Here is a 24,114-nt window from a genome sequence, read left to right as displayed (position 1 = left end):
ACATACAAAATAGAGGAAGACTGGCACAGAGGTCAGCTCAGGGGCAATCTTTCTCACACACACACACACACAAATTGTGTGTGTACATGGTAGGCTGGAATTTGGTGGCCTGCCATCAGCCAGCCTCCTAGTATTCATGCACTTGTGTAGTTCCCCCCTGTGAATCCAGGCAAGCTCTGTAATCTGCTTTAACTACAGTAATAGAATTCAGAGGAAGTGACTCCGTGCCAGTTTTGAGCTCTAGCCTTAAGATGCTTAAGCTCTGAGGAAAGCCAGCTGCCATGTAAGAATTCTGGCTGCTCTGAGACCACCAGACTGTTGCAAGTCCAAGCAGCCACGTGGAAAGGCCCATGAGGAAGACAACTGAAGCCCCTGGCCAAAAGCCAGCAGCTGGCAGCAATTGCCAGCCTGCGAGTAAGGCCATTTTGGATTTTCAAGCTGCCCCAGTGTTCCAGCTGACACCAGATGAAGCAGAAGAATCACCTGTCAGTGCACATAATCACGAGAAATTTTTTTTTGATGTCATGATTTTTATTTCTTTTTTTTGTTGAGGCAACACTGGTTTATAACATTATATAAATTTCAGGTGTACATCATTATATCTTGATTTCTGTGTAGACTACATGGTATTCACCACTAATGACCATCCATCACTGTACACATGTGCCCTATCACCCATTTCACCCTCCTCTCTCCCAGCTTCCCTTCTGGTAGCTGCTAGTCTGATCTCTCTGTCTATGTGTTTGTTTGTTGTTGTTGTCGTTTTTATCTTCTACTTATGAGTGAAGTCATATTGTATTTGACTTTCTCCACCTGACTTATTTCACTTAGCATAATACCCTGTGTCCATCTGTGTTGTTGCAAATGGCAAGATTTCATCTTTTTTTCATAGCTGAGTAGTATTCCATCATGTGTATATACCATGTCTTTTTTATCCATTCATCCATTGATGGACACTTACCTTGTTTGCAAGTCTTGGCTACTGTGAATAATGCTGCAATGAAGATAGGGGTGCAAGTAGCTTTATACATTCATGTTTTCATGTTCTTTGGATAAATTCCCAGAATGGAAAAGTTGGATCATATGATAGTTCTATTCTTAATGTTTAGAGGAATTTCCATACTGTTTTCCATAGTGGCTGCAGTAGTTTACATTCTCACCAGCAGTGTATGAGAGTTCCCTTAGTCCACATCCTCTCCAATACTTATTTCTTGTCTTGTTAATTACAGCCATTCTGATGGACGTGAGGTGATATCTCATTGTAGTTTTGATTTGCATTTCCCTAATAATTAGTGATGTTGAACATCTTTTCATGTGCCTGTTGGCCATCTGTACATCTTCTTTAGAAAAACATCTGTTCAGATCCTTTGCCCATTTTTTAATTGAGTTGTTTGTTGCTTTGTTGTTGAGTTGTATGAGTTCTTTATATATTTTAGATATTAATCCCTTATCAGATACATGTTTGCAAATATCTTCTCCTAATTGTTAGGTTATCTTTTCGTTTTGTTGATGGTTTCCTTTGTTGTGCATAAGCTTTTTAGTTTGACGTAGTCCCATTTGTTTATTTTTTCTATGGTTTCCCTTGCCCGATCAGACATGGTACTTGAAAATATGCTGGTAAGACCAATGTTGAAGAGCGTACTGCCTATGTTTTCTTCTAGAAGTTTCATGGTTTCAGGCCTCACCTTCAAGTCTTTAATCCATTTTGCATTAATTTTTGTTGTGTGGTATAAGACGGTGGTCCACTTTTGTTCTTTTGCATGTGGCTGTCCAGTTTTCCCAGCACCATTTATCGAAGAGACTTTCTTTTCTCCTTTGTATGTTCTTGTCTCCCTTGTCAAAAATTAGCTGTCTATAGATGTGTGGGTTTATTTCTGGCCTCTTGATTCTGTTCCACTGATCTGTGTGTCTGTTTTTGTGCCAGTACCATGCTGTTTTGATTACTATAGCTTTGTAGTATATTTTGAAATGAAGGAATGGGATACCTCCAGCTTTGTTGTTCTTTCTCAGGATTTCTTTGGCTATTTGGGGTCTTTTGTTGTTCTGAGAAATTTTTAAAAAGCAAAAACTGTTGTTGTTTTGGGGTGATTTGTTTCACAGTAATAGATTAAACAAAAGATATGTGGGTGTTCCTATATGTAGATTTTCCTTGGAAAAGGATCTGGATTCTCAAAGGAATTAGTGATACAAGTTAAATCTTTACATGAAGAGGTCCCTGTAAAGCCCTTAAAATAATACCTGACACCTGGTAAGTACTCAGTAAGCGTGTAATTAATATTATTATGTAGCCAACAGTCCATTCTAGGTCTTCCAAGATAGAATTTCTGGAAGGCAAGTCATCACTATGGTTGAGAGAGAAAGCAAAATTATAATAAAAAAAGAAACAAAACCAAACATCTGTGCATGAAATCTGAACAGTAAATAAAAAATAAGATAAATAGGGGCTGGGCCAGAGGCACAGTGGTAAAGTGTGCACATTCCACTTTGGCAGGCCAAGGTTCGCCGGTTCGGACCTCAGATGCGGACACAGCACCACTTGGCAAGCCATGCTGTGGTAGGTGTCCCACATATAAAGTAGAGGAAGATGGGCACGGATGTTAGCCCAGGGTCAGTCTTCCTCAGCAAAAAGAGGAGGATTGGCAGCAGTTAGCTCAGGGCGAATCTTCCTCAAAATAAATAAATAAATAAATGAATAAATAAGATAAATAGTCATGAATCAGGAAATTCAAAAATAAAGTGCGTAAAGTTGGAAAAGATCATATTGTAAAGTTCAAGACAGCTTGAACAGAAAGTGTGCGCTAAGAATCCCCTCTTTCCCTCCCCACACGTGGTACTTAACTACATCATGGAGAGCCCTGCACTGATCAGTTTGGAGTAAAGGCTCTAGGTCACCAAAGGATGGAAGGGTGGGTGAAGATGGGTGGGTGAGTTTGGAATGGAGAAGAGGTAAGTTGTGGGAGTGCATGTGCACCAGCCCCTACATTTTCAGTGAGGCAGTCAATGAAATCATTGTTCCTGAGTGATCAGAGATGGGAGAGGGACCAAGGAGCATCGTGAAGATTCAAAATAGACATTAAGAGAACGGGGAAAGCTGCCAGCCAGAGACGAGTAAAATGATGGCCAAGTACTATGGAGGGCCCAACTGCAGCCAGAGGGCTTAGAATGAAATGTAGGTCACTGCTCACAAACACACGTCTCGGCAGAATCCTTCTTGATTTGCAAAAATGATAGGCAGTAATCCGTCTCTGGAGATGTTGGGCAGAAGCAGGATGGCCATCTGTCAGGGCTGTTGTCAGGAGGCATTGAGCCCTGGGTTCAAGAGCAACCTGCATTACTGCAAAGTCCCTCCTTACCCAAGACTTCCTGGCACTTGCTGGCTTCTTGACCTTGAGCAGATTACTTAGCTATCCTGTGCCTTGCTCTCTTCATTTGGAGACTCAGAATGGCTGTTTTGAGGATTATATGAAAATCATGCACATAAAGCACTTGGCACAATGTTAGCCATTATTATTATTATTATTATTACTCCATAAACCAAGTGTAGTGTCTTTTTCTTTTGGAGACTCAAGTCCCATTCTTTGGAACATGAATTTTACAACTCTCCGTTATTATGCACACCTGAAGACTGTTCCTTTAAAATGGAAATATACATCTCTATGCTTACATAATTGTATAGCAGTTTCTGCAGATACCACCATCCAAACCTACTGGCATCTGTTGTCAAAAGATACATCTTACTTCACACATTCATTCTTGGACATCGCAGACACATCAATAAAAAGTCAAATTCTAGCACTGATTTCTCTAGTTAGCCAAAGATGTTTTTCTTTCCTTTGGCGATAAAGTGATCTCACACACACACACACACACACACTCCTTATAGAGCTTAGATAAGAGAATTCAGACAGTGGAAGAGTCAGTGAATATAAAATCCCACCAGCCTAGTTGTGATGGTTAATTTTATGTGTCAATTTGACTGGGCCACAGAGCCAAGCTACTCAATAAAACATTATTCTGGATGGTAGTGTGAGGGTGTTTATGGATGGGATTTACATTTAAATTGGTGGACTTTGAACAAAGCAGATTGCCCTTCCTCATATGGATGAGACTTATCCAATAAATCAAAGGCCTGAATAAAACAAAAGACTGCCACCCCTGGGCAAGAAGGAATTCTGCCAGCGATGGTCTTCAGACTTCATCTGCAACATTGGCTCTTCCTACATCTCTAGCCTGCCCGTCCATCCTACAGATTTTGGACTTGATAGTCTCCATAACCACCTGAGCCAATTTCTTAAAATAAATCTCTCCGTATATACACACATCCTATTGGTTCTGTTTCTTTGGAAAACCCTGACTAACACGCTAGTTATTTCTGAGGTTCTCCTGATGGGCCACTTGAGGGCCTAAGATGATGGAAGCTTATCTCCATTAAAGGACACCTAACTGGTAGCAATACACAGCACACCTTTGGTCTCTAATTCTTTTCTGATTATGAATTTATGAAATATTTCTCAGGAAAGCATTTGGAGATTAAAAAAGGCGTTAAGTCAAACTTGATGCCCTTTAAGTTTGTGAAGTTTAATCTTGTATGGCAGCACCATTCTGCCTAGCAGATCATGGAATGCTTCACCTATAGAATGATAGTCTCAGGTGCTTGTAATATCTACATTTTGCCCAAGGCGTTTTAGAAGCATAGCAAAACCTGCCAAAACAGAGAGAATATTCTTTCGACATCATTCATATCTGAGGGCCTTTGGGTTCCATGCTAGTTGCATTTCTCCCACATCTCAAGCAATACAACTCTCTATATTATTTGTCAGAAAGGCTCTGTCATACACATTCAGGAAACATTTGCCTGGGAGACAAATACAGTGAATACTATGCTGTAGGTAGAGGTGGCTCCTATTCGTTCTTTCTGTTCCATTTCAGATAACAATGACTTTCTGTGTATCCTTTAAGTGAATATTTCTGGATCGCTGGAACCTTAAAAAAAATCCATAAAAAACAAACTTATTATTCATCTAATTCTAATCACTCATCTTGCCTTGGTTTAATGACAGACTTCTTTTTCACTAAATTTGCTCATTATTTTTCACTTTCTTCTGTCCTTCCCTGTCCATTCTCTATTCCTGTTCTTTGCAGGTTTCTGTTCCCAAGCTTACTCTTACTTTCTCCTTCTTCTCCTCAGACCTCTTTTCTGCGGGACTATAAAGAGCATTCCAGTGTTTTGTAATTCAGCTTTTGGCCACTGAAGCTCTTTTCCCTTTTCGCAAAAATATAAGCTTTCTGAGTTTATCCTCTCTCCTAATAATTTTATTCCCTGCCCCTAATACAATGGTTTCTTATTTTCTCCTGTCTTCATAGCCTTTTCTTTAGTAGTTGAGAAAATTAAGAAAAGTCAGCTAAACAATGATCATTTCTAGCCGTTCATTACCATTCCTCATAATTATTAATCATAGGAAACGTGAATACCAAGTAATATGTTACATTTCTAGTGGTAGGATCTTCAAGTCTTACTTTACCTTCTATGCCTTCAGTTTGTTGGTCTGTAAAAGGAGTTTTATAACAATAATAACATGTGCCTCAGAGGAGTGGTGCTAGGATTACATAAGATTAGCATATTAAAGCATGTTATAAACTATGAAAGTGATAATATGAAGGTTAGTACCCATCATCCAGGTAGGTATTCACCCAGAGACTTCCTGTGGATTAAAAATTAAATTAAAAACTCTGCCATAACAAGTAAATAAAGAAACTAAACAGCACACAATTAACAAACTTAGTCTCAATTGTGCTACATTCTTTCTGTCACCTAGAAACTAATTAGTACGACATAATCACATACTTCCTGCCCAGTAAACATACAAGTCCCAGAGGAACAAATGATTTGTATCATGAATCACTGGCCACTGCTTACTGGTAATTATCATATAAATGAGGTGCTTCAAGCTGACCTCTGATTCCCCAGTCCTTTTCTGAGACAGCAAAGATATACCAGTTATGCAAAAACTCGATAAAATTTAAATTACTTTTCTAGCCTCGACTTCTAGAGATTCTTTGTTTTGGGGAAAGAAAAAAGATCACCACCCCAACAAAAAAAACTATCAAAACAGATACTAAAATATTAGTGTATAGTGATATGTTTAGAAATGGTTTCCACAATTAAAAATGAAAATTCAAGAAAATTTGTAATAAAGCTCCAAGAATCACCATATGCATTAGCTCTATGGAAGTTATTGGATTCCAGCCTTTCTCGAGGAGCCAGCAAGTCAGAGTTAGAGGAGGACAGCCAGCTCTACCCCGATTAGCTATACGAATTTTGTCAGTCACCTTACTCATCTCACCCATGGTTTCTTTCTTTGTACAATTAAGTAATTAGATTGGGAGATTTTAGGGTTCCTTTTTGCCCTAATATCCTTGATCATGAATCTTGAAGAAAGAAATATACACGGTAATATACCTTAAATATCATTTAAAACAGTTGTTCTCAACCTCAGCTGCACATTGGAGTCACCTAGGGAGCTTTAAAAATACTGATGCCAGGGCTCCAGCCCCAGAGAGTGTGAATTAATTGATCTGGGTGTAGCCTGGACACCAAGGATGCTAAAAGCTCTAATGTGCAGCCAAGATCTAGAAGCACTTGTTAATGACTACATACTTTTTGGATGTGGGTGGTTCTTCTTCTTTTCCTTCCTCATTAAGGAAGCTAAATTACCTCTGTGAGGCTGCCTTGTCATTAAAACATGGAGAGTCCACCCTACCCTGCGTGACTGCAGAAACCTGAGTGAGATGACAGCAGTGAAGGTATTTGGTACTCACAGGCAGGAAGCAATAAAGAGTCGTCTGTGTCCTTCTCCCCACTTCCTGGGCCCCCAAAACCTCCAAAGAACTGGACCTCCCCCCACTACTTATCAAACATTGGAATATCAACTAAAAGAACTTAAAGTTTTTGAAGTAGTTTTCCAAACTATCCTATCAATTCAGTGAAAACCCAATGAGGACAGAGACCCTGTCACCATTGTTTCCCCACACAGAACAAATATTTATTCAATGAAGAGATGAACTGGTCAATGTTTCTATAGGCCTCTGGTCTCTGTTCCTCCTCTCACCAATACACACACACACACACACACACACATGCACCCCTCCCTTATTATCCTTCTGTAAGTCTGCTTTTTACTAATGTAAACGATGTGGGTGTCATGGACTATGTCTTTTTCTTTCCCCTCATTATAGCGTCTCCACTATTTACCCCTGGAGCTGCTCTTCTATAGATATAGATGGGGTCATATAGATACTGTTGTATAGAAAATCTCAATAAAACACTGCTTGGATGCATAATAATAAATGGACTCATATATCCTCTTGCTATTTAGGAAAAGTCAGCTAAAGCATGACTTTTGAAATATGATAAGAGAAATATCAAGAAATGATAGAATTAGAGAAAAGATACCTAAAAAGCTGACTTTGTGCAAAGCCACTTGAGGTTTGGTTTCGTAGCCCCTAGTGAAAACCTTCAGCCAACTACAGGAGAGTCCCCGAATCAATGAAAAGATGAAGACAAAACTTTTCATCACACCAACCCTCCATCGGAGGAGTCTCTGCTTATAGTGTTTGCCAGCCCAGTCCTTGATTTCAGAGATCATTATGTGATGGATGGGCAGGGCCAGAAATAGAAGAGAAGAACAATATTCTATCAGCCAGTGTTCTTAGTCAATCAGAATAATTCATGTGTTTTCTCTTTCAAGAGGAGAATGTGGAGCGGAGTATGGCTGAAGCCTGAAGTTATCAGTGAACAATGGGGGGAAAAAAAGAAAGATAAATTGCAAATGTTCCAGTCTTTCCATCCATCATCTCCAATATAATAACAGTGTCTACTCCATCATTTTGTTCATACAGTCAAATATCCATCAAGGATTTTGACCAGGCATCTTTAACCCGCCTGATTACTGAATAAGTCAGGCTGTCTTTGGCATTTTGTTCCTAATGTTCACTGATGACTTGAGAAACAAGGAGGTTATGAAATACTTAACAGTGGGTAAGATCATGGAAATGTCTAGCATGCCACTCTTACGTGCCTTTATAAATCAATTCGGCCCAAAATAGTGTTTATCTTGACTAATCATATCTGAAAATTACAGAGGGAATAATCACTCGTGATTATGGAAACATCAAGGGGGCTCATCTTAATGCCACTTTATGTGGGCTCTTTTCTGAACCCCCAACATTCACAAGTCTAGAATGAACTGGAAGAAAATATTCAGAACAAACTTGATGGCTTTAAAGAAGCAAAGTTCTTTTTAAAGATTGGTAAATAGGTCAACGTTCTTCCTAAGGAAACCAAACTGTTAATCCTGGGCACCCCTAGAGAAGACGAGGACGGACGTGGAGGCAGAGCAAAGCGCTTCCCCAGGGAAACAGAGGGGATTCATTTACCTTGAGGAGCGCCATGGGCTCATTAAACCCACCAGGGAATCATTTAGTGAACTTGAACAGCCATTTTCTAAATAAGTGGCAATTTCCTTAATGAATCTTCCTCCCAAACCCTTGTGAGGATAATTACGTGTAATTTCAAAGGCAGAAATGGGCCCAAGGGGCCAGAAATGACTTGCCCACAGTCACATCCTGAAGTTTAGAGATTCACGTCTGCTTCTTACGCCACTACACTGAGCTCTTGACTTGATAGGACAGGTGAACTGGGGCATATTCCCAAATAAATCATCAGAGCAACTGCCACATGCATGCTTCCAGAAACATCCAAGTTAATAACAGGACCCTGACTGATACAGTCACATCTGTCTGCCCTTTCCATACTGCTGTTGGTTATTCACAAATGTTGAATAACCAGGAGAAATGGCACTTGTTAACTTCTCAAAATGAGAGACTAAATTAATCACATTCTACTCAAAAGGGAATTCGCTGAATATGTAGATTTCAAAGGAATATTAGAAAGGTTTCATTTTCTTTGTCCTGTATATTTTTTAGTAGCATGCAGGTTAAAGAGCAGTGAAAACAGAGTCCCTGAAAGTATTTTTTTGTTTCTCTATGGAGTAGAGTCAGATTTTTTTCTACTGCCTCATCTTTTTACACTTTCTCTCATATTCCCTTTGAAGATTACGGCGAAGCTGAGAATAGGAGTTAAGTGATGCTATCACAAGCATGGGAAACAGAATGGTGCAAGAGGAAGAGGACAGGCTTTAAAATTACAAAATCCTGGGTTTGAATCCCAGTTTGGCCACTAGACCTTGAACAGATTCGTTCACAATACTGCACTGCAGTTTTTCCATCCCTTCACAAAATGGAGAGGATGGTACCTACTTCACAGGGTTGCTGTGCACATTAGAAATGATGACTGCCGCACACAGTGCCCGGTTCATCAAAGCTTCTCTAAGTCTTGAGCCCTCTCTTCCCCTCAAAATTTTAATCAGTGCAAATCCTGGTATAGTCCCAGTTGGTTTTAATTTTGTGGCAATGTTAGAAAACTTAGCCAACCATACTGCAAAAGCATTGGGAACAAGAGTGTCAAACAAGGTAAGAATCAAAAGGTGGTTGGGGACCGGGATAGTGAGCTGGAATCCTCCTCACTGGTCATTTACATTGACCCTTGGGCAAATTCCTCTCTCTGTCAGTTTCTTCATCCGTGAAAAACAGTAAACACAGTACTTGCTCTTCTGACTTCACAAGTTTGTCGGGGAGAACAAAATGATGTGCTTAGTAAGTGATTAAAGTGTAAAGTATAATTCTTAAACGTAATTCAACAAGAGGACGGGTAATTTTTTTAGCTTGTGTCAATTATCCGCATTCCAAGCTCATTTCTTTGTTGAAGAATGTTATACTTTACTTCTATGATTTTCTTGAACAAAGTCTACATGATCTTTAACTTTGATCTACAAAAGATATTTGTGTCAGTAGGTGTGTGTGCATATCTACACACACACATAAAGAACATGAGATGATAAGACATTCTTTGAAGAACAAAGCATTTAAATTTGATTTTGGAGTTTTTCTATGTTTTTAAAGGTTGGAAACCAGTGGAGAAGTAGGGATTTTAAAACTTTAAAGCTAGATGGAAATTAATGAATTAAATAAATCACAGAATATTATTAATAACAATAGTTAATGTTTATTAACTACTATGTTATATACCTACTATTAACTATGTAGCAGGTATTGGTCTAAACTCTTACCTTTTTTTACCTCTTTCATCCTCATGATGACTTTCTGGTGTAGGTATTAAAATTACTCCCATTTTACAAGTGAGGAAACTGAAGCTCAGAAAGGGTGAATAATCTGTCCTAGGTCACAGAGGTAGTAAGAGGTAACCAGTGGGGAAGGCCAGTAAATAGGCTGTACAAGAGGAAGCTGAGTATGTTGGGGGTGCCGATATTTTCAGGAGAGACTACACCTCTTGGAGCATGGAACTGTGTCCTCTTGAGGAAAATAAGCATATTTTTAAGGAGAAGTAAATGCAGAAATGAGATAAGTGGTGGCAGTTGGTAGAAGACCCATTTTTCTTGACAAGCTCAAATGCAACTGTAAAATTAACAGAGAAATGGGTCACATCTTGGGGTGAGTGGCCTTCATCAAGAGCTGTCAGCAACCAATTAGTCATCAATCTCCACGTGCTCCCTATTGCACCAGATGTGGAGAGGGAAAAAAGGAAATTTTGTCTTCTAAGTTTTATAATCTTGGATAGATATAAATTGGCTGAAGAACTCTGATGATCAATGTTATCAGCAATTGCAAAACAATAAAATATATTCCCAGACTATTTAAGTATGGGAGAGCTATCCCACCAGTCTGTTCTTATCTGTAGAGTAGAAGCAAGAGGTAATTCTAGCTTTGGGAACAGTGTGATGGAGGGACCAAATCATTGGTACTGTGATCCACTTGCCTTCACTTCTTTGTTCAGCTCTGTATTTCCTCGTGTATTGGCTTCATTCACAGATAGGTCACGTGATGCTTGTGGTAGCTCTAGACCTTTCATAACTTCAAGAGAATTGGAAAAGAAGATTAGCTTTTTCCTTATCTCAGAAAGAAGCCCCAGAATTAAGTCCGATTGACTCTTTTATGTGCCAAGTCCCAAACCAATTGCTGACAGGTGTAGCCTAAGTCAAATATTCTACCATGGAGTTACGATGCTGGAGTCAGTTTCACATGAGCTAATAGTGGGGCAGGTTCACAATATGGCAAGCAGTTAGCCCGGCAACATGACCACCATGATATTGAACATATGGCAGCTATTCTTAGCATCAGTAAAAGTAGCAGAAGTCACACTAGATGGTTTTTGAAGAATATGTATCAGCAGCAGCAGCATCACTTGGAAATTTGTTAGAAATGCAGAATTTTGGGCCGGCCCGATGGTGCAGCAGTTAAGTTCGAACATTCCACTTCAGCGGCCCGGGTTCGCAGGTTCAGATCCCGGGGGCGGACATGACACCGCTTGGCAAGCCATGCTGTGGTAGGTGTCCCACATATAAAGTAGAGGAAGATGGGCACAGATGTTAGCTCAGGGCTAATCTTCCTCAGCAGAAAAAGGAGGATTGGCAGCAGTTAGCTCAGGGCTAATCTTCTTCCAAAAAAAAAGAAATGCAGAATCTTGGTCTCATTCCAGACCAGCTAAATCAGAATCTGCATCTTTAAACAAGATTCCCCTGGTTATTTGTATGCACATTAATGTTGGAGAAGCATCATCTTGATACACTTTCTCAAACTTTGATCTGTTGTGTTCTGGTCCTGGTTCTTTCCCCACTAACGAAAGGAGGGCCTCTTACACACTTTTATTTTAATTGTGAAAAGTGCTAATGTTGATGTCATCTAGTCAATTCCCTACATATTGACCCTAAATGTGGACATTTTGTCATGCCCATTTTCAAGAAGCAGTGCTGGCATAATGACCAGGATGCTGGGCTCAGAACAGACCCCATCCACTGTGATCCTGAGCAAACCACTAACTTCTCCATGCCTCCATTTCCTCAACTGTCTTATAGCACTGTAGTGAAGATGAAATAAAATCTTGAATACCAAGTTTCTTACCCACATCTTAGGGGATGCTCAAAATGGCAGCTATTAGAGGGCTACTCTAGAGCAGTCGCTTCACTCAAACTGCTCTTCACAACTCTAGGCCTCCGTGGATTTGCTTTAAGTGTTCTCTAAACTACCAAGTGATTCCTCCCACTGAGGATCTAAATTGCCTGAGGAACATGTTCACAGTTTGCATTTGTTTTACGTCTTTGGATTCCAGGTAAGATTTTTTTAAGAAAGCAGTTTAATTTTATTAAAAATGTTCCAAGCTTTTCTCTAAAGAAAATATACCACAGAGGCTTCATTAGTTCTCCTCTTGCTTATTGTCACTCTTCTTGTGACATATTAAGAGGTCAGGAGAAAATCTTAACTAATAAAGGGTTGTGGGTTTAGTCTCTGTGTGGCGAGTTAGCTTTATTCTCTGCTATAGGCACAGATCTAATCTCAGTCTGCCATCTTGAAATTTGCAGGAGGCAGGTAAAATCAAAAGAGACAGAATGGATCAACTCAAGCACCATTTGAATTTTGAAACATACCATGAAGGGTAAGACCTTCTAAGGTGTGTTAGCAGTCATCATGATATCTAAATGTTCACGTTGTGTTTATATCTACTTATGAAATAAAAATATTTTTTAAAATTCCCAGTGAAAATGGCAGCAATATTCTTTCAATATTACATAAAATTTGCCAGATGTAAGATTTCTTTCTTACTTTCGGAAACTAAACATACAAGCTTACATAAACACAAAAACACAGATACATCTATTTCTCATTGTTCAGACAATTCCAGATCACTTACATCTGTTAGATCTCTTGTATTTTTGAAGCTCAGTATTGAGTATAAGAGTGTTTCTTAATAAGAAAGAATAAGTATTATGGATTTTATTGTTTACTCCAAAACTAGCATGGGGTTGATTGATCCTTGCAATGATTTACAATTCTTAAACAAATTTGATGATCTTATTAAATGTTACAGACTTAAGGAAATTAAAATTTCTTTCTTGACCAAAAAAAAATGACTCCCAGGTAAAATAGAAAATTCATCCATTGAAAATTGGATTTGCTTTCATTAGTATCCTAAGGCTGCTATACCAAAGTACCACCAACCTGGGTGACTTAAAAAACAGAAACTTATTTTCTCACAGTTCTGGAGGCCACAGGCCAAAGCCAAGGTGTCGCTAGGCTTGATTCCTTCTTGGGGGCTCAGAGGGCGAATCTGCTCCACGCCTCTCTCCTAGCTTCAGGTGGTTGCTGACAATCCTTGGTGTTCCTTGGCTTGTAGTTGTCTATCTCCAGTCTCTGCCTCTTTCATCACATGGCCATCTTCCCTCTGTGTGTCTTCACGTGAGGTTTTCCTTTCTCTGTGTATCTATCTTTGTGTCTCTTCCTCTCTTTTTATAAGGATATCAATCATATTGGATTAAGGGCTCACCTCATCTTAACGTATATATAATGTAAGATGACCTCATCTTAACGTATTTCTTAATTACAAATGTAAAGAACGCATTTCCGAATGAGGTCACATTTCTGAGTCTCAGGAGTTAGGACTTCAACATATCTTCTTAGGGGACACAATTCAATCCATAAGAGTTTCTCACCAATAAATTGAAGGCAGCGTATTGGACTGTATGACCTGAGATCCAAAAAGTGACAGCCACTTCCAAGAAGTCTTATTTTCAAGTCTTAGCTTTGTTCTTTCATTAGCTGACATTGCACATCGAATCATTTTCATGATTTTATGCTCAAGGCTTTCAACAATAATGGCCCATCCTGCCTTTTCAACCTCTTTTCTCTCTACATATACAACCATACCCAATTCCCCACCTAGAGTAACTATTCATTGTTCCCAATGCTGCCCTGAGTTTTCTCACCTCTGTGCCTTTCCTCTTACAATTAGCCTGGAATGCTGGGTCCTTTTGTGAAAATTTAGATTACTGTTCAGCAAACATTTACAATAGTCCTCCTACCACTCTGGCCAGACGATCTGTCCCCACAAATTCATGTTGAGTTTGGATACATAATTTACTTTGGCTAATGGGAAATTAGTGAATATGACATTAGAGAATGTTTAAATGTGCTTGCATGGTAGGGCTTACCCACTTGCCCTTCTGCCATTACTATGAAAAATGTATGCCCCTGGATGGCCCACGTAACTAAAGAGGACGGGAGACACTTGAAGAAGACCTGAACCTAGTTTGTGACTTTGAGTCATGCTCAGCCAGACCAAGCCTATATCACCCAATCCCTGGCCAACCCACAGACGCATGAATGAGATTAAATGAATGGTGCTTTGGGGTGTTTATTACACGGCACTGTTGTGGCATTAGCTGATTGCTACATCCTGTGTTTCCTGATGTTCAAACTTACCTTCTTTCAAAACCCAGTTCAAATGCTACTTTCTCTTAGTTATTGTCATTGATTTCTTCCTTCTGAAAGTATTGTCTCACCACTCTGAACTCTCCTATTCTTTTATCTATACTTCTCTTAAAGCACTCTTCACCTTCCCCGACCCCTGCATTTTATTTTGTATTTATGCTTTATTCCCCCAATTAGACCATTCACTACTTGAAGGCAAGATATACGTGTAATTGATATGTGAGCCTATCATACGTTTTGAATGGAATAGTCAATAAACTTCCGTTTATGTTCCACAAAAATGAAATAGATTTGGCCCTGGGTCCTGCAAGACAGAGGATATTAATTCAAATATTTGCAACAATAAATACAGGGGGGAAACCCCTGAAAGCAGGATGTCATCGCAAATATGTTAGAATGATGACAATGAATAGCCCCTGCCCAAAATTGGATTACCAAGCGGCAGGCATTTTTTATCCCTCCAGATCGGGAGGACTCCCTCCCCTTCCACCGCTACCAGCCTAGACCAAGCCAGCATCATCTCTTCTCGGACTACTATGTTAGTCTTCTGCCCGGTATCCCTCCTCCCACCCTGGGCAGTCTGCAGTCTCTTCTCCATATAGTTGCCAGAGGAATCTTTGCAAAATATAAATCAAGTGCTTTCATACCCCTGCTTAAAATTCTTCACTGCACTAAAAATAAAATCCAAACTCCTTAATTTCACAATCTGGCCTCTCCCCACTCCTCCTAGCTTGTATTGTACAATCTCTTCCTTTCTATACTCTGGTGACCGTGGCCTTCCTTCTGTTTTTAGAATATGGCAAGTTTGTTCACACCTCAAGGATACTCCTCTTGCTGCTCCCTCACCCGGCGTGCAGTTCCTCCAGGCCTTGGAGCGCTGGCTTCTTCTAGCCACTCAGGTCTCAACTGAAATGTGAACTCCTCAAGCCTTCCCTGAACACAAAGCTCATGTTGTCTCTGTTCTCCCAGCAAACCATTCTCTTGAAATTAGTGTATTCATGGATTTGTTCACTCTAGAACAAGCTAGAACGTGACCTCCTGTCCTTCAGCTTACACTCTTGTAAGGGGTAAAATTCTGTGGTTAAGAGACCCGGCTCTGGATTTGACCTTGGGCTAGGTACTTAGAGTAGGCAAGTTTCTTGCACCTCAATTTTCTCATTTGCAAAATGGAAATAATATAAGAAACTACCTCACAGGTTTGCTGTAAGTTAACATGTAAAAAGCAATTAGAATGGTGCCAGGCACATAGTGAATGCTCTCTAAATGCTCCCCTTATTATTGTTGTTGTGTTATTTTTCACTGTTGTATCGCAATGCCTAGGACACTGTTGGTCACAGCGGCAACATTCAGTACATATTTGTTGAGTAATTGATTGGATAAATAAATGAATGAATGGAGGAGTTGTCTATGAGAACCAATAATTTCATTTCAAAATGAGAAATTCATCTGTTTCCCATGACCCAGATCAACTGTGCTATTGACTTAGAACCAAAAAGAAACTATTGTATATGTGAATTACATAAAGACAAGTCTGATAATTCCCTAAAGTTGATTCAGGAAGCCAAAATATGCCCCAAACTGAAAACTCAGAGGAAACTCAATTTCATAGAATGAAAGAAAGTCTTCAGAACTTTCAGCTCCCAGGAGCTAGCTGGGGCTAAGCAAGCGAGCCTAACTCGAATCAGAGCATCTCCCCAAAGTGGTCCAACACGGTTTGAAGGTCAACCTAGTATTTCTAAGGACAGCCTGATCTGCAATATCCCCCAGGGCATCAGCATCTTGGCCCTGTGCACTGATAATATATAATGATGAGTGGGGAGGGGGAGGATGAATAATTCACGCGAACCACGTCTACACTTATTTTTCCTTACTATCCTGAAGAGTAAGCCTCTTTGCTTGGCACTGCTTCTTTGTCCCCCAAGTCTCATTTATGACTTTGAATACATCCTAATTAAGACCAGACACAAAGACAACCCAACCAGAATTAAGCATCATGATTTCTACTCCTCCGCAGGCAAGGTCCTGGTGGCATACCCCAGCCCAGCTCCCCACAGGCTAGCTCTACCACCAACCGTAGCAAACTGAATTCACCACCTTCTCAAACTTAGATGATAACAGATACATGCCTAAAACCACAAAGACAGAAGAAAATTAAAACACATACTTTATAAATAATATTTTATATTATTTCCCCTCTATATATTATGCCCCTTCAATTTTTTTGTTGAAAAAAATAGATTTGGCCCTGGGCCCTGGAATTAGGGGAAATAGCACCTAATTCAAATATTTCCAAAGATAAATCTAAGGAAAAAAACTGAAAGCAGGATCCCACCACAAATATAAACTGCTTTCTGTTTAAATCCCTCAGAGAGAGCACAATATTAAAATCGAAATAACCTCAGGTTTGTGCCAATGTTAATGTTTAGCTACCACAGAAACCTCATCAAGTTATATTTCACAATCATTTCCAGTGTTTATTTGGGAATTTTTTTTTTTTCCAAACTTACTGCCAGTGCGTACAATCAGGAACCAGCTAACAATTGACCTCTACTAGAAACAGCGCCGAGTGCAGCCTGGCCGACAATAACTCAGAGTTATAGTACTTTTAACAACGGATGGAATCCTTCAGTAAGCAGGGCAGCGGCATTTCCAGTGCAAAGCAATGACAGCAGGAAAGGACAGCACGGTTCACCTATAGAGCCACCGATGATTACAAGGGTACTGTTGCCTCTGCAGTTTCATTATTTGGATTAAGGGGAGGAGAATTCAGCTGCAGCATGACCCCACTGAGCTGAGCCTAGAAAACCACAAGTCTTGTGATGATGGTTTGTCTCATGACCCCAAGCAAATCACTCACTTCACCTGCTCCTGCCCCACTTTCTTGTAACTGCAAAGAGTCCAAAATAACATAAATCACATCCATGGCCAACCACGATTTTAAATCTTTATTGACTTTTGAACACTCCATACACAACATAATTAACAGGCAAAAAGATGTACCATTTTAAAGACTCCTTTTTGTACATCTTTACAGAATCTTATAAGGATAGTTGCTGTTCTAATCCTAGTTCCACCCTAACTAGCTGTATGAATTGAACTATCTTATCTGAGGTTTGGTTTGCTCCTCTCTGAAAAAAATTTTTTTAAATTCCTACCCTTTCTTCCACGGCTTTTGTGATACTCATCTAAGGTTATACATATGAAGGTACCTTAAAAAATACGCAGCATTATGAAAATGTACAAGTAGTAACAGGAGTCCAACCAAAATTCCACAGAGCACGTTGATCTCTCTCTTGATTGTGACGTTACAAGAACTCGGCTTCTCTTTCCCGACTCACAAAATACCAACACATGAAAAATGATTCTGCCCTTTAGAAACTGCTCTGACTTCAAACCTGTAACCAAGAATGTGTGTTTTCTTTGCCTCCCACAAAATGCATAATAAAAAATAGTTCAGCATCTGGAGAATATGCAGTTATCAAAAATCAAAATGAAAACTCAAAGGGAAATGAAAGAAATAGCAACACTTCCTATCGGCAGGTAAATAAGTCCTTGATAGATCAGAACTGGGAACAACTGTCTGGAGGAGGAACGTTCTAGCAGGCATTGTTCTCAGTAAACAAGAAAGCAGATGCCACCCCACATTTTGTGAAATATTTATGACTCCACCACACACCCTTTTGGGGGAGCAAATTGATGACTCTTCTACCCAACACAATCACCTGGGGTGTGCCAGGCACAGCCTCAATCAATCATGCTGACGTGATTTGTTTCACCTTATTCAGAGGCTGCTTCCCCCTCAATCCAAAGGCCAAGATGGAGAGGGTGAAAAAGATGGAGTAGCCAAGGCTTCTCTCGTCAGTTTTTTTTTAACGCCAAGAGTTATAGTGTTTGGGGGTATTGCCACTGGATACGAAAGAGTTTTGTCTCCTTCAAATTGGCCAAACAAATGGGTGACTGTGTTAATCCCATTTCAGTCAAGTGCCACCTATTCCATATTTACAACTATATGCATAATACTGTGTCACAAGGTAATGTTCCATTCTGCATAAGATTTAACAGTCAGAACACATACTGCCTAAAACTGGATTAATGATGGAAATTCACATCGACAGTGGATGGAAGTGACCATTGCCAAAATAAACTTGAGCACACAACCAGAGTGGAATTAACTCTTTAGGTTACACAGAACTGGATGTTCATTCAGAAACATATATTGAATATCTATTGAGCACTAGGCAATGGATTATGCAACAGAGTTTCCTTCCCTTAAATGAGTCTCAGACTCAAGTAAGCAAGTGATTGAAATATACCAAGTCTTCCATGATTGGATCCCAAATTTGTCTCTCACTACAGCCTCTCTCAGATCCTCTCTTCCAACCATGCTGAAGTAGTCACATTGCAGAACCTGCATTTTCCTACCTTTACACAAGCTATATCCTCCTTGCATTCCTCCTTCCCTTTCTTTCTGGCAAAGTCCTATGCATTTTTAAGGGCCCTGCTCACATACTACCTCCTCCATGAGATCGTCCTAGATTTTCTATCCCTGATTATAAACAATCTCCTTCTCTCTTTCAATTTCATATAACCTGTATACTTCATAGTAGTTCTTACTTCCATCTTATTTATTCTAGACTCAGTTCTGGGGGTGCTTATCTCCACAATCAACTGATCACATATCTCTGGAGAGCAGGTGCCACATCTTATTCAACTTTGTTCACTCTCTACACCTAGTAGGTTAAAGGTCATTATGATGAAAAAAGGGAAGTATACTAGTTCAATAGGATAAATTGTTCCCAAAGATATCACCCTCATTTAGGGAGAATCCCATGGCGTAGTCATTAATACAGTTGTGTTCCTTCTTCCTCAGACTGGTTACATTATTTGATTTGAATTCTAGGAAAGCACTATGAAGGACTAGCAGATACTACCCCACCCATGTGCCCTCATGCTAGGCGCCATCGTGAAGAATTACCCTTTAGGGAGCCTGACCATAGAGCTGTCTGCCCTGTCCCAGCCATCTCTAGGAAGGAGAGACTCCACACCTCCCCAGCACCCCCGTCGTTTATTCCCAGCTCTGATAACCTCAACTGTCAGAAATCTTCTTGCTCAAGGATCTTCACACTTAGATATTTTTTCACCTTGTCAGTACAAATGTTTGTTCATCAAAAGCAGTGGGTAAGTTGTTACCGTTTTTCATGTTTTGAATTTTCTCTTCCTCAGGGCAAAAAAAGAAGGTGGGCTCAGCCTCCTAAAAATGGACTTCATATCCAGCGTTTCCACTTTAGGATGGCTGGTTTATGCACTGTGTGAAAAATCTATGCAATAAAAAGAGGACGGAAAAATTATTCACTAGTGACAGGAAAACTTAGATGCAAAATTGACCCCCCACAAAGCAGTCAGTCATCTAATAGTTGGCTCTATGGCTGAAGAATTGTATGGGAACACGAAAAGTATAAAGGAGGGGAAGAAAAGGATGGAAATCGGGGACTGAAATTGCAAAGGCAGAAAGATCTGCAAAATATGTCTTCTCAATATAATACTCCCAGCAGAGAGAGAATTAAACCGCAAATGTGAGAAAGCACTCTCAAACTACTTATTTTTATTCATCCAATAACCTACATTCTGTGAGGTATTGGTGTCACAATTCAGTTGAACATATACACGAGATATTAAATGGTAATAGAACTGCATTCATTATAACCATAGACACAAGATCACCAGGCCAGCAAAGCTGGATTATGGTCCAAATGGTTTAAACTTTCAGTATTTTTATTTATAGGCAATCGTGTCGCCTACAAACTTGTCTCCAGGGCAATTACAGGAATATACACTTACGTACATACTCATTCTAAAGAAGAGGAGAAGTTGAAGAAATCACATAAGTTATTTATTCACTGGGCCAAAATAAACACTACTTTTAAAGATTATGAACAGTTCCTACTTAAATACCAAATGTTAATGGCCGCAGTAGGTCATATCAATTCTCAGATTAATCAGTAAGAGTCTTCTTTACCAAATTATCTATTACTAAAACTAAGAATTTGATGAATTAGAATGTGGTTGGATATTTTTTAAATCATGCTCAGAAGAAAGTAGTAAGATTCTTCAATTTTTATAGTCTTGAATTTCCACTATACTTTCACAGTCTCTGGGGTCATTCTTCCTTGGCCAGAATTCTGGCTCTGTCACATAGTAGCTGTGTGACTTTGGGCAAGTTGCTTAACCTATCTGTGTCTGTTTTCTCATACATAAAATGTGGATAAAAATAGTGCACGCCTCATCAGGTTTTCATGAAAGTTAAAACAATTAATACATAGGAACTGATCAGACTAGGGTCAGAAACATTGCATGTAATCAGTACGTTGGCTGATTTTGTGGGAGAAGGTGGCTACAGAGTAATAGGATTGGTTATCACTGTCCTATTGTGATTTCAGCATCCGTTACAACTAAAGTCTGAAGAGGATGCTGACTCTCAAATTTCCTCACTGTTCTTTTTCTGGATGGTAGCCAGTGCCATGTTTTAACCATAACTCATACACCCAAGTGTTCACATGTAATTTTCAAGAAAAGAAAGTAACTTCATCACAATTCTCAAAATGTAAAACAATCAAGTCACATCTTCAACAATTCCTATGTTATTGAAACACTACAACTATCCATAATGTAGAAATAATAAAAGATTCAGGAAAGGTTCCTAACCTTTGAGCTTGACATCAAGGGAAACAACAGTGCCCTTTCCTCAATTGGTCCCTGGGCGGCTCTGAATGACCAGCCTATGGGTCCAAGCCAGGGAGCGGCCATCATTCTATGATATTGCATTAAGATTTTCTTAACACAGGCAATTTTTATTACATGGAATCTATATCACATTATAAATGATAGAATAAAATATTTGCCATGGATGCAAAAACGTATTTATAGATACTCATTTTATAATATCTTAAATTTTAGCATTTAAATTAAATCTTAAATTTCACCGACCAAAATAAAAAGCCTCAACCAGAACCCAACCATCCTTCCTGTAATTACAGTAAACAGGCTATAAATTTCCACGAGGTTCACAAGACCATACTAAACATAAAGTAGTCACTAAAGAGTGATACAAATTTTTCTTAAGGTTTTCTTTGTAAAATCATTGTAAATTATGAAAGTAATGTTAAAATTAAAATTGGAAAGGGAAAAGCAAATAGAAAACGAAAAAAGTTAATAATTAACCTCCAGCCATCTTCATTCTTATCCCTGTTAATCATCTGCTAAATAGTCTTCCACATGCTCATTAAAAATCTACAAATGTGTCGAAGGTATTTGCTGATTATTTTTTTAAAATGAGCTTCTAACATACATGTTACTATATTGATTTCTCTCACCCAATAAGACATCATGGATATCCTTCTCAGGCATTACATATAGTTCTAACACAAAATTTCTTAATAACTGCGTATTACTTTATATTATAGATGTCCCACAAATTATTCCCCTATTTATTAACATTTGAGTTTTGTTCCAGTAATTTTTTAACGATCAAAAAGAAGCTGGATCTTTGTAGGCTAATATTTTCAAATGAGGGATTGCTGAGTGAAAGGAGAGTTGTACTTTTACTTGTAGCAGATATTGCCAGATTACTCCCACCAGCAACGAATGAGTGTCCTTGCTTCCTATCATCTTTGCCAGAACTGAGTGTCATCATTTCCTTTGATTTTCGCTATTCGGATGGCTGGGAAAGGCATCTTATTGTTATTTTAATTCGTATTTCCCAGTGTGAAATTTCAGTGTTGAGCCACCCTTACCGCTGGACATTTTATCACAATTCTCTCAGTCTGGATTTCTCAACACTTAATTTCGGGCCAGATTATTCTTTGTTGTTGGGGGCTGTCTTGTGCATTGTGAGAAGTTTAGCAGCATCCCTGGCCTCGACCCACTAGATGCCAGCAGCACCACCACCCCATTTGTGACAACCAAAATGTCTCCAGACATGGCCAGAATCACCCCCAGCTGAGAACCTCTACTTTAAATGTTTGAAATAGAAAGATTGTGATTTTTTAATTTACCTATTAAATTGAATAAACAAGCATCCAGAAATCACCTCCAAGGCATTTATTTCAGGGTTGATAAATTTCAAAAATATGAGTGACTATACAGCATCAACATAGCATGATGAACTCTTCTTAGGCACATAATTAATTTAACCCCAGCACGACTGAGAGCAGAACCCTCTGAAAGACAGGAGGGAAGTTATTCAAAACCCAGACATAATACCTACTCTCATTTTAAAGTCAATAGGCAGCTTTTTCTCATTTCATTCCAACTTCCTGTTTATACCTTATGAACAGGTAAAGATAAAAAGAGTTTTTAAATATTTAAGTATCTATTCACTGTGCCAAAATCTCAAGTGGGGCTGTTTCTTTTGATTAATTCTTTTGATTATCACAGTATTTTGATTCACTTTGATTTCCTAATCCAAAATAGACAAATACTTTTCCTAGAACTTCCTAGAATTGGGGAAAGACTTTCTCTTTTGTTAGGAAATCGGATTCCAAAGTATTTTTGCCATTTTAATTCTCTTAAACTAAAAACACACATATTACTTTTCTCTAGAAAAAAATGGAACATTCTCATTGTTTTTAGTACAGAGCAGTTTTTCCCACCCTCAGAAGAGAAACGTACCAAGAACAGAAAAAGCATCAGAAAAGTTTAATTGAAATTCAATACCAAAAGCAAGAACGAACATAGCAGTTCATTATCTTCACCTATTCTTACAAGAAGTTTGAATGCTGCCTTCTTTATGATAGTGATAACACAGACACATATACACATAGCAAATTCTTTGCAGAGAAACTGACCTTTAGCAGTTTATTCCAGGGGTAATTTTCTGGCTTTAATTAGAGGTCAATATTCCTTTCTGATGAATTCATAAATAATAATAAAAAGGCTAGCAGTTATTCCCAACAGGCTTCGAGGCTCCAGTTCTCTATAACAGCAAAGGGGATGGTTTTAAAAAGGCAAAATGCCAGTCATGAGATCTATGTGACTATTGATAAAATACTGACAACAGCACTACAGTGAATCAATCAACAATGCAAAGAGCTGACCGAAACAGAAACATGGAAACCTGCCCTCCTTTGCAGGACATAGGCCTTTGTCATAAAATCGCATGGCCTGACAAAATCTCTCTGCATTGTTACAGCACAGGCTTCCAGCACATGCCATCCTTATCGAAGTCCCTTTTTGAATTTTAGATTTTGTGAGCTTAAAACTATTCACACAATTTATGTTGAAAGAGAAAACTAAAATTTCTTATCCACGGCTATGACCACCTTCTGTTCTTTTCCTCCAAAAAGAATTGTTTTCAAATTTTAAAAAATATTTTAACTCATATGAGTTGATGAGTCAATTAATAGCTTATATTTTCATCATGTTTCAGCTCATTACCAGCTATTTCAGGTAGCTGTGTTTAATTATTGGAATCCAAAAATGAATGGAGAAATGAAACTTCCAACTAATGCTAATTGGTTTCCTATCATATGCCTAAAAAAATCTGCATAAATAATTAGATTAAATAACAAGCAATTGGTGGTGTTCTTCCAATTATAGCACCTCTAGCAAAAATTCCATTATACAGAAGCAAGTTGAATTATGGTTAATTTATTAATGGATTTGGTACCGCATATAATGAAGTTGTCGATATGGAATCCACTTAAAGTCGTTTAAATA

This window comes from Equus przewalskii, chromosome 29 (assembly GCF_037783145.1).
Source record: "Equus przewalskii isolate Varuska chromosome 29, EquPr2, whole genome shotgun sequence".
Classification (NCBI taxonomy): Eukaryota; Metazoa; Chordata; class Mammalia; order Perissodactyla; family Equidae; genus Equus; species Equus przewalskii.
The sequence above is the reverse complement of the archived record's forward strand: the minus strand, read 5'-3'. Positions refer to the sequence as shown.